Source organism: Symsagittifera roscoffensis, chromosome 2, assembly GCF_963678635.1.
Source record: "Symsagittifera roscoffensis chromosome 2, txSymRosc1.1, whole genome shotgun sequence".
Classification (NCBI taxonomy): Eukaryota; Metazoa; Xenacoelomorpha; order Acoela; family Convolutidae; genus Symsagittifera; species Symsagittifera roscoffensis.
In genome coordinates this window covers 55434699-55445745 of record NC_087063.1, presented here as the reverse complement: position 1 = coordinate 55445745, position 11047 = coordinate 55434699, and the positions used below count along the sequence as shown (strand labels likewise).

Sequence of the window (11047 nt, the reverse complement as noted above, 5' to 3'; positions counted from 1 at the left end):
TCGAGGAGTGCCACGACCCGATTTATTTTCCAGAATCAAAAGAATTTACGTAGACGTCTTTGAGAACAAAACCAAGCACGCGACGTTCGAAAGGATATCCTTGAGGATGAAGCAGAACAGATCAATTTAAGCTATTCAATTTAACCAGAACAGATCAAACCTGGGTCAGTGTTTTTAAAGCATTTTTGGTGCAAAGATGCCCACCCGGGCGTAAAAACTATGCTCGGCAGTGACTTTCTAAAAACAAAGGGTTTCAAAGAATAATGAGCCTTGCTATCCATTTGGGAAAGAAATTTGGAGGCCAATTTACAGCACGGAAAAAAAGTATCTCGACGTAATATGTTCCGGTTTAGGAAACGAGTAACATTTTTGTATTGGACACCCAGGTACTCGGGAAACAAACGAGAAAACGCAGCGAGGGAATTTTGTAGGCTATACAAGAGATCGGACACAATTATGAGGTACACAATTATGCCGGCATTTATGACTTCATGTTTCGAAATGAACGATATGAGGAAATGATTAAGCTTCAATTCAGAATTGAATCGAAGAGTCAAATTTCAGTCCACCAGTGAGCCTAGATGGATCTAGAGACACTTTTTTCCAAATTATCATATCTTTGCAACGGATATTGACCAAAATTAAATTCAACACTCAAAAGAATTGATGTCGACGTCCTTGAAAACAAAACCCTACACGAAGTGCGAGATGATAATCCTTGAGGATGAAGTTATCAACATTGTCTGCACTGAAATGATTTAGAAACTTTCAAAGAAAGGCATCAACGATTTGGCTTTTGTTAAAAACAGCTGAAAACAAGCACAAAGACAGCGTCTTGCAAATCATCCGAAAACCCAATGACCAACATAAACTCGGCTGACTTGAAGCGACTTGGCTGCGACAATCAGTACATCGATACAACTGAATGTAATAGAATTACATTGACGCTCGTTTAAATTTTAGCTAAATGCACCGCCTTTAAAATTGGACCTAGTTTTAGATAGGTTAGACACATTGTTGTGCTCTTTTTCAACAAGCTAATTTTTCAGTTTTCAGTTGGAAAAATCTATGCAATAATTTCTCAAAAAAAAAAACTTTTTTTTCGTAAATTAAAATATTCAAAAGAAATTGCGGGTTCAATAAAGTGTACATTTTTAAGTCAATATATGATGGAATTTTTGATAGGGATGGTTGCCCGACGTAAAAAACGAGTTTTGCACGACCTAAACGAAAATTTCTGTACGACCTAAACGTTCGAGTTCTGTACAACCTAAAAACTACACGTGTTTTCCTTTACTGGAAGTCCATGAATTAAAACTGATTACATTTGAGTTTCAAGTTTTACAAAAGTGAAATATAACAAATTATAACATGCGTGTGTAATACAAAAAAGACAATTCGCAACTCAAGGCAAAGTCTTGAATGGTTCGACCGTCCCTCAATGAGCATTCAACAGTTGTTAAAAAATAATTTTAAAAACCTGTTCGACAATAACAAATACCAAGTATGAAACATAGGGTGTAAATAATACGACTAATTGGACTGCTTCAATTCAATATGGAGCAATTTTGTAGTGTGGGTTACATATACCGAATTAGGTTTTTAACAACAAAAATAAAGAATTCAGAGAGCTCATAGATTAGTCTAGATTCATGCAATAATGGCAATTTCACAGGTTGACGTCTAATCAAGAAACATGACAATCATGCTATGGCATGGAAAAAAATTTCTAGAAATATTTGGCACAAGCTTGTTTTTCATCCCCAGAGTGTCGAAAAAAGCTCATTCAATTTCATTGAAGGGTTAAAGGCTTATTCTGCTATCTTCAAAGAAAAGTTTCCAAGCAAAAATTTGTATGATACGCTTTTAAGGTCAACCCGAGTTTCAAAACATCGGGACTTCACACAAAAGAAAACATCTTTATAAGTTTGAATTCCGAGAGTAGATACCTTTGATGAGGTATAAAGACAATTTGAAAAAATGAGTGAATAAAAATACCCCCTAGTATAAATTTTCCGCATTTGGACAAGAAGGAGCGTTTTTTATATTGGGCACCCAGACTTTTTATTTAAAAAAATAACAATTACCAGCAGCGAGGGAAGCTAAATGATGGACATCTTTGTCTGTTATTTAACGTAGCGGACAAATTTGAGGCACACAAACATTCCAAATCTTTTGGCTTCGTGTTTCGAGATAAACTTCACGAGGAAATGAGTAAGCTTGAAATCGGAATTGGATCAAAGAGTAGCACGACCCACTTTAATTTCAGTAATCAAAAGAATTTATGTCGACGTCCTTGAGAACAAAACCCTACACGCAACGATCGAAAGGATCATCCTTGGTATGAAGTTATCAACACTGTCTGCACAGAAATGATTCAGAAACTTTCAAAGAAAGGCATCAACGATTTGGCTTTTGTTAAAACAGCTGAAAACAAGCACACGGACAGCCTCTTGCAAATCATCCGAAAACCCAATGACCCAAGAACCCATTCGACAATATCAAATATCAAGTGCGAAACATAGGGTGATAAAATAACACAATTAATTATATTGCTTCAATTCAAAAAGGAGCAAATTTGTAGTGCGGGTTACATATATCGAATTAAGTTTTCAGCAACATAAATAAAGAATTCAGAGAGCTCATAGACTACTCTAGACTATTGCAAAATGGCAATTTCAAAGGTTGATGTCTAAGCAAGAAACATGCCAATCATGCTATGACAAAAAAAGTTTCTATAGAAAAATATAGCACAAGCTTGTTATTCAATATAAAAAAAATGCTGATTAAATTTCATTGAAGGGCTGAAGGCTTATTCTGTTATTTTCATTGAAAAATTTCTAAGCATAAAATTGTATGATATGCTTTTTAGGTCAACCCGAGTTTCAAAACATCGGGACTTGGCACAAAAAACAGCAAAAAAATTCTTTTTACGTTACGTTTGAATTCCGAGAGTAGATACTTTAGATGAGTTATAAGAATAATTTGAAAAAATGAGTGGAGAAAAATACCCTCCAGTATTAAATTCCCGCATTTGGACAAAGAGGAGCATTTTGTATTGGAGACCAAGGTGGTCTTGCAGATCATCCGAAAATCCAATGACCAACTTAACAATGGCTGACTTGAAGTGACTTGACTGCGGTGATTAGTAGATCGATAAAACTCATTGTAGTATAAGTACACTGACGCTCATCCAAATTTTGTCTTAATGCGCAGCCTTTAAATTGAACCTAATATTAGATGGTTTAGACAAATTGTGGTGTTCATTTTCAAAGAGCTAATTTGCTTGTTTTTACAAATATATGGTTGGACAAATAAATGTAAAATTTTTTATCTTTAAATTTTTTTGTAAATTAAATTATTCAATAGAAACATCGGGGTCATTGAAGTGTATTTTTTAGTCAATATATGGTTACATTTTTGTTGGGGATGGTTGTGCCCGACTGAAAGACCGGTTTTGCACGACCTAAACGTTCGAGTTGCGTACAACATAAAAACTACACGTGTTTTCTTTCACTGGGAGTCCATGGATGATACCTGATTACAATTGAGTTTCGATGTTAAAAAAAATGAAATATAACAGATTATAACATGCATGTGTAAAACAAACAAGACAATTCGCAAATCAAGACTAACTCCTGAATGGTTCCACCGTCCCTTAATGAGCATTGAAGTTTGTAAAGAAAAATTGAAGAAAACCTGTTCGACAATATCAAATATCAAGTGCGAAACATAGGGTGATAAAATAACACGACTAATTAGGTTGCTTCAATTCAAAAAGGAGCAATTTTGTAGTGCGGGTTACATATATCGAATGAAGTTTTCATCAACATAAATAAAGAACTCAGAGAGCTCATAGACTAGTCTAGACTATTGCAAAATGGCAATTTCAAAGGTTGACGTCTAAGCAAGAAACATGCCAATCATGCTATGGCAAAAAAAAGTTTTTGTAGAAAAATATAGCACAAGCTTGTTATTCAATTCCAAAAAAATGCAGATTAAATTTCATTGAAGGGTTGAAGGCTTATTCTGCTATTTTCATTGAAAAATTTCCAAGCATTAAATTGTATGATATGCTTTTTAGGTCAACCCGAGTTTCAAAACATCGGGACTTTGCACAAAAAACAGCGAAAAATTCTTTTTACGTTACGTTTGAATTCCGAGAGTAGATACTTTTGATGAGTTATAAAAATAATTTGAAAAAATGAGTGAAGAAAAATACCCTCCAGTATAAATTTACCGCATTTGGACAAAGAGGAGCATTTTGTATTGGACATCAAGGTGGTCTTGCAAATCATCCGAAAAACCAATGACCAACTTAACAATGGCTGACTTGAAGTGACTTGACTGCGGTGATTAGTAGATCGATAAAACTCAATGTAGTATAAGTACACTGACGCTCATCCAAATTTTGTCTTAATGCGCAGCCTTTAAATTGAACCTAACATTAGATGGTTTAGACAAATTGTGGTGTTCATTTTCAAAGAGCTAATTTGCTTGTTTTTACAAATATATGGTTGGACAAATAAATGTAAAATTTTTTATCTTTAAATTTTTTTGTAAATTAAATAATTCCATAGAAACTTCGGGGTCCTTGAAGTGTATTTTTTAGTCAATATATGGTTACATTTTTGTTGGGAGTGGTTGTGCCCGACTGAAAGACCGGTTTTGCACGACCTTAAACTTAATATGTGCACGACCTAAACGTTCGAGTTGCGTACAACATAAAAACTACACGTGTTTTCTTTCACTGGGAGTCCATGGATGAAACATGATTGCAATTGAGTTTCGATGTTAAAAAAAAATGAAATATAACAGATTATAACATGCGTGTGTAATACAAACAAGACAATTCGCAAATCAAGACAAAGTCCTGAATGGTTCCGACCGTCCCTTAATGAGCATTGAAGTTATTGTTAAAAAAAAATTGTAGAAAACCTGTTCGACAATAGCAAATATCAAGTGGGAAACATAGGGTGATAAAATTAGATTGCTTCAATTCAATATGGAGCAATTTTGTGGTACGGGTTACATATATCGAATTAAGTTTTCAGCAACATAAATAAAGAATTCAGAGAGCTCATAGATTAGTCTAGAATATTGCAAAATGGCAATTTGACAGGTTGACTTCTAAGCAAGAAACATGCCAATCATGAAATGGCATTAAAATTTTTTGTAGAAAAATATAGCACAAGCTTGTTATTTAACTTCTGAGTTTTGAAAAAATGCTCAATAAATTTCACTCAAGGGTTAAAGGCTTTTTCTGCTATTTTCGTATGTTTTTATTCACAGCCGAGCCTGCAGCTATTTTTTTTACTCCGTGAACTTCACTCCGTGAACAAGTAGTTTGGACTCCATTAGCCACATTAGTAATAATGAGGGCAGTAACCTCTAAACGTTAACCCAAACACACTTCTTCTGCTAGAATTCTTCCACAAAGAGGCGCCGGCGCATGTTGTTGTTTAACTTCAGTCACTATATTTTTGTAGCCCGTTTTCTTTTCACTCTTCCAAAATGGAGGCAGTTCTTTGTTGTTTCCTCTGTGTCACACATCCACGAAAAAGCCTGTACTTGGAGATACAATTCCGTCGAAATTCCATCACTGACCTTAACCTATCATAAACAAAACCAACATATACTTCCGATAGCCATAAAAAAATCAATGAAGGAAAAAAACAAGAGAAACAACCATTTTTTAAAACTCTTTGATTTACACAGAATCAAGCACACGCCGTATTTTTTTTCTAATCTGAGAAGATTTTTGAAGAAAAGGAATCCATTTAAGAACTGATCAAAAAAAATTGTCCATTGCACTGGAAAGCCAACAGCATTGATACCAGTCAATTATTCGAGCACGCGCCTATAACAAGGGCTTTCGCAATATAAAGTTGCATCATCGATAATAATAATTATTCTAAACTAAGGTAACACGAGACACGCCTGGATACATGTTCTATTCCCTGACTAGCTTGTTCCTATTCTTTTCTTTCTTAATGTTTTAAGTATTGTATGCTGTTTTTTAAGTGCAAGTTGTGACCACATTTTCAGAAGAATGATTATTCATGATGATGCAACTTAATGCTGCGAAAGCGCATGATATAGGTAAGCATTGATTTAATTACATGATTACTTGCAATGGAAACCCTGCCATATAAAATCTTTGGACCTACCTGACAATGTTCACCCCTTTGCATGTACTAAGTCTGAGATAACTTAGTGTCTATCAATTATGCATTTCAAAAATTTTCAGATTTAAAAAGACTGCTCGTATCAGGAGGAAGCCCTGAATGTTCCGACTGCCTTTAAAGGTTTATGGAGCAGCAGTAATAACATTAAAAAAATTAAATGAAATAAAATAAAATGAAATTTTTTTTTTTTAAATTTGAATTTTTTTAATGAAAATCATTCCCCCTCACGCCATATAAAGTACAAAAAGAGAGATTTCGTTCCTTGTAACAAATCAATTATGGCAATTAAGCTTCGTTCAACCAATTTGGAACGATTTATAAGACGGATTAAATCAAATCTCCGCTTACGCGTTAATAGCGCGAATTATATCGCGCGTTAATTGTCCCAAATTGGTCAAAATGGCAATCTTTAAACCCTCATAACTGTACGAAAAATGATCACAGGCGAAATATCTTTTCGAATTTAAGCTCAGGACAACAATACCTTTTGAATGATATAAAAAAATTCCGTAAAAATTACTAGTTAAAAAGTCGAAGTTTGTCCGAAGAAAAAAAAACCACCCCCAGCACAAATATTCCGTTACTTTCGTATCGAAAGTCGGAACAATAATGTTGCCATCTTTTCTCGCTTTAATAGTGTTTTTGGATCCCTCAGCTGAAGTTAAGGTTGAAATATTTTCCACATCATAAAAATGTTCTTTATCTTCACAAAAAATGGCTGTTTAAGTTTGAAACAGTTTTCATTGTTAATTAGATCAAAGATTATTCCACTTTTGTTACTACTAGAGACCAAAAAATGCTCTTTTTCAATCGCATCACCCACGAACATTTACAAACTTAACATAGCAAGCTGGCTGACAGAACGAAACCACATAACAAACAGACAGTTGGAAACGAGCCAATGAACACAAAAAAAAACAGAAAAAAAACTTCAACTGTCGAATTTCATGGGCAAAAATTTGGCCTCAAAGCTGAAAATAAGAATTTCAAGAAAAATTTAGGATTCGCATTTTTTTGATAAAACTACTTCAATTTGAAAAAGGTGGATCAATAAGTAAAAACTATATTTCGCAGAGAAATCTGAAACATTTAATTCCTTTTTCGAAACTAGAAATTGATCACGTTTTTGGTGATCTGAACAATTATGATGTTTGATTGTGGAGTTTTCCTTCCTCCTTTTAGAAAAGGATCTAAACTGAACTTTTAAACTGAAGAAATTAAAAGTCAGACAGCGAAAAAGTAAATGTGATTTTTTTTGCAAGAAAAAAAAACAGAAACGTAATCACGACTTATAAAAAATCTGAACTACCTTCAACGACTCTTAAAAAATTCAAAGAAAACATGGTTTACCTCAATTAACATACGTTTATCTCGTAGGAAGCACATATTGAGTGAAAACAAATCAAAGATTTTATGAATCAGTAAAAAAAAAAGCCGATAAAGCTTGAGTGAGCAATCGTTTATTATTAGGTGAGGGCACGGGAAAAAAACTGTTATCGTATTTCAAACGACCCAGAACGAGACAACTAAGCCAAGAAAAAATCGGCAAAATTGAAACGAGTTAGTTTAAAACCGAAAAAAAAATCGAATAGCAGGGAAACTTAAAATACAGACATGCACAATGTCTGAGGTCAACGACATAGAACGTCCAACAGAATTCTTACACATTCTAACAAAATTGCTAACGGCAAAAGACCCAATTTAAGGACATTCAAAAATGAAAAGATTGGAAATACCTAAATTGAAACATAGTACATAAAGTACCTAAATTGAAACATAAACTGGATCAATAACCGCCAACGACTGCTCAAGCAACGTGCCAAAAAACCAATGATGATCAAAAATCGAACCCCAAAATATAGCGTTGAAGCCTATAAAAAAACTGAATAAAAAAACCACCCCAAGCATATGAAATCCGTGTTCTTCGAAAGTCTGAACAACAAAAATACAGATCCAACAAGCAATTGCAAAAGAATTCACCAACTCGGAAAAAAACAAGGCAAAATGTTTCTTAACTTTCCAAATTAACGGTTAACAGAAAAAATGCAACACAATGAAGCTCTTTATTAAGTTCAAGAACATTTAAAATCGACATTTGTGGTAAAAATTATCTCACTCATAAGAAACTGAACGAATGGATTTCATATTCCACGGGGAACCTAAAAACTTGACTAATTGTTTGACAAGAAGTCAAGCTCCATTATTGCCTTGTAATTGGAGAGCTAAATTTTTGCCTTCAAGTAATTAAATTAAAAAGAAACCAAAAACATTCCCTAAATTAAATCAAAGGGCTAACTGCACATCGCAAATAAACTCAAAAATGCCAAAAAGAAACTTCAAAATAAAACAGAATCAAACAGAATTGCCCTTTACGAGAATCGAACTCCGATCTCCAAATTCCATTGGCAGCTAATTTCTAATTAGATGGGCGCAAGTTGGATTGGGAAAAATTCAACTCGTGTAATAACACAAACCTTTGCATGTAAATTGAAAAAAGCAGCGTGTATAAAATGAGCCATAAAATGCATAAAATGAGCATAAACAGCTGTGTTCCTCTCACCAGATAAAAAAAATCACTTTTACTGCGCAACCATTGACTTTACCGAATTCTGTAGGTAACTCTAAATTGTTGGCAATATCCTTTTCACTCAACGAATCTGAACGTCGCTTTCCAGTTTATTACTAATTTCCACGCGGAAAAACCATTTCAGATTATTTGCTAAAAGTTAGAGGTTTTGACCGATTGAAGGGTTCAAGGTCACCTATATTGCGAACAATTTGGCATTGGCTATAAATGAAAACAATGTGTAACCGAGCCGAAAAACAAACCCCATAAAATTAATTCTGGTTATATTATAAAAAAACCATAAAACAATATTTAATTAATTCCCATAAAATTATTTAAATATTGTCTTCGAGGCTTTCGTTTTGCGTCAAATTTCACGTTGATAAAAACACGTTCGAGACGTTTTATCGTGATTTCACGTATCAACGTGATTTCACGTTGATAAAAACACGTTTGAGACGTTTTATCTGAACAAATAAATTCAGCACTGAGTCACACAATTCAATAGCTACTAAGGAGTGCGATTAGAAGTTGCTAAGTAAATAAGACAAGACAAATTAGAATTAAAACATGTAAATTTAACTGCTCTAATTTAAGGAAACCGTATTTCTCAGAAATAAAATTGCTGAAATTGCAAATAGCGTCGTCTTAACATCCCATCAAAATCGGTTGTCGCCTTAACAGCTGTCGTCTTATTTGCCAGACACCCAATTAGAAATTACCTTGTTGAAGCCCTTGCCCAACTTCTTTGCAACTCCTTCGAATGCCTTTTCCAGTTCTCTTTTGAGTTTCCTCTGGTTCACTACTTGCTCCTCTGACGAGGCATTCATGGGCACATAACCACTTCCGCCTCCTTGACCATTTCTTCCACGATTAACTGCAAAAAACAAATCTTGTATTTTCAAAAATATTTTTGACTGTTAAAACTTACAAAACATTGCAAGCGGTGCATAAAATGTTCCCAAATAGGGTCACATGGGGTTTCGGTACACCTCGAACGATCAAAATGGCTGCGTATCATTTCATTCAGCCCGTCAAAAATCTCGCCTGCACGCCAATGCAATGTTTACACTAATGTTCTGATTACCTCAATTCTATCATACCAAATGTTTCAATATTGAATCCAGAAAAATCCCTATGATTAATTCTAGGGTGGGGGATGAAAAATAGCCCGAATACTTATATAATTAAATAAATGCCAACTGCTAGGAACAAGTGTGATAGAGGGGTCCCAAATTATATTAATTTTAGACAAATACCGTAGATAACTAACTCAAAATGCACCGGTCGGTCGCTTCAAAACAGGGTTGCGAGACAACACGTTTCGATGAAAAAAAAAAGGTTTAAAACAAAACACAATTAAAGTATATGCAGTCTGTGCGCCGTACTTTTCCCAGTTGATTGCTCTTTTGATTTCACTTTCAGTTCGATCGACTTCGAAAAATCGGAGACAAAAAAAAACGCAGCAAAGCAAGAATCCATAATAGAAGAACTTTACCGTGTCTCGGCACTTTCGAGCCATTAGCATCGTTCGATACCTCGTTAACGAAATCCTTCGAGCAGATTATTCCACGAACACAGTTCAGTTTGTCAAAGCAAGAAAATCTGTCAATCAGGGGAAATTGTTTTAAACACTGCAATAGTGCTTCAAAACTTTCTTTCAAACGTAATTATGACTAGGTAAGGCGCCATAATCTCCGCCAACTCTCTTCTAAGATGTTCGAATTAAAACACCGGGCACATCGCTTTAATCGCATTCAGTTCGCAGTTATTACCAGGGTCTCTTTCAAAACTAGCCTCAATTTTTGGCGTCACGTGAATTGTTCTGTAATAACTGATAGCACCACAGAGGTACGCATTTTTCCCAACTTGTTTCTGGAGTCACGGTGGCGAATCAACCTGCTTAGACCTGCTTCAACCATTGACGTACAGCTGCCCATGACCATCCAGCACAATCTCGTCCTCGGAATCACAGTTATAATTTGAATAATAACTTGAATCCGAATGGTTTTTTTGTTCACGATGTTTGCTGTTTTTTCTGTCAGTTGTTCTGATGATATCTTAATTGAAGAAAATGTTCAAGCATTGATATCCTTTTCTTAAATCCGAGTCATAATTGAACAGGTTAAACATCATCACACATCTTCAGAATGTATTACAGATAAACGCAAGTTTTAAACACAGAGGCGAAGTCGCACTTCGTATACACAAGCAAAAATCTGAACGATAACGCTACTGGGAAAAACTGAACGAGTAAACATTTAAGTTTACATACATTCTTAAGCGATGCACT

General features: G+C 34.7%; 1 long non-coding RNA gene across 1 annotated transcript; it reads right to left on the bottom strand.

Moving 5' to 3' along the window:
* Positions 1-5416: 5416 nt before the first annotated feature.
* LOC134840683 (uncharacterized) lies at positions 5417-10841 on the bottom strand. Its single transcript, XR_010162438.1, has 3 exons — positions 10253-10841; positions 9477-9631; positions 5417-5613 (listed from the first exon to the last, which is right to left on the bottom strand). It is a non-coding gene; the product is annotated as an uncharacterized LOC134840683 (long non-coding RNA).
* Positions 10842-11047: the final 206 nt, after the last annotated feature.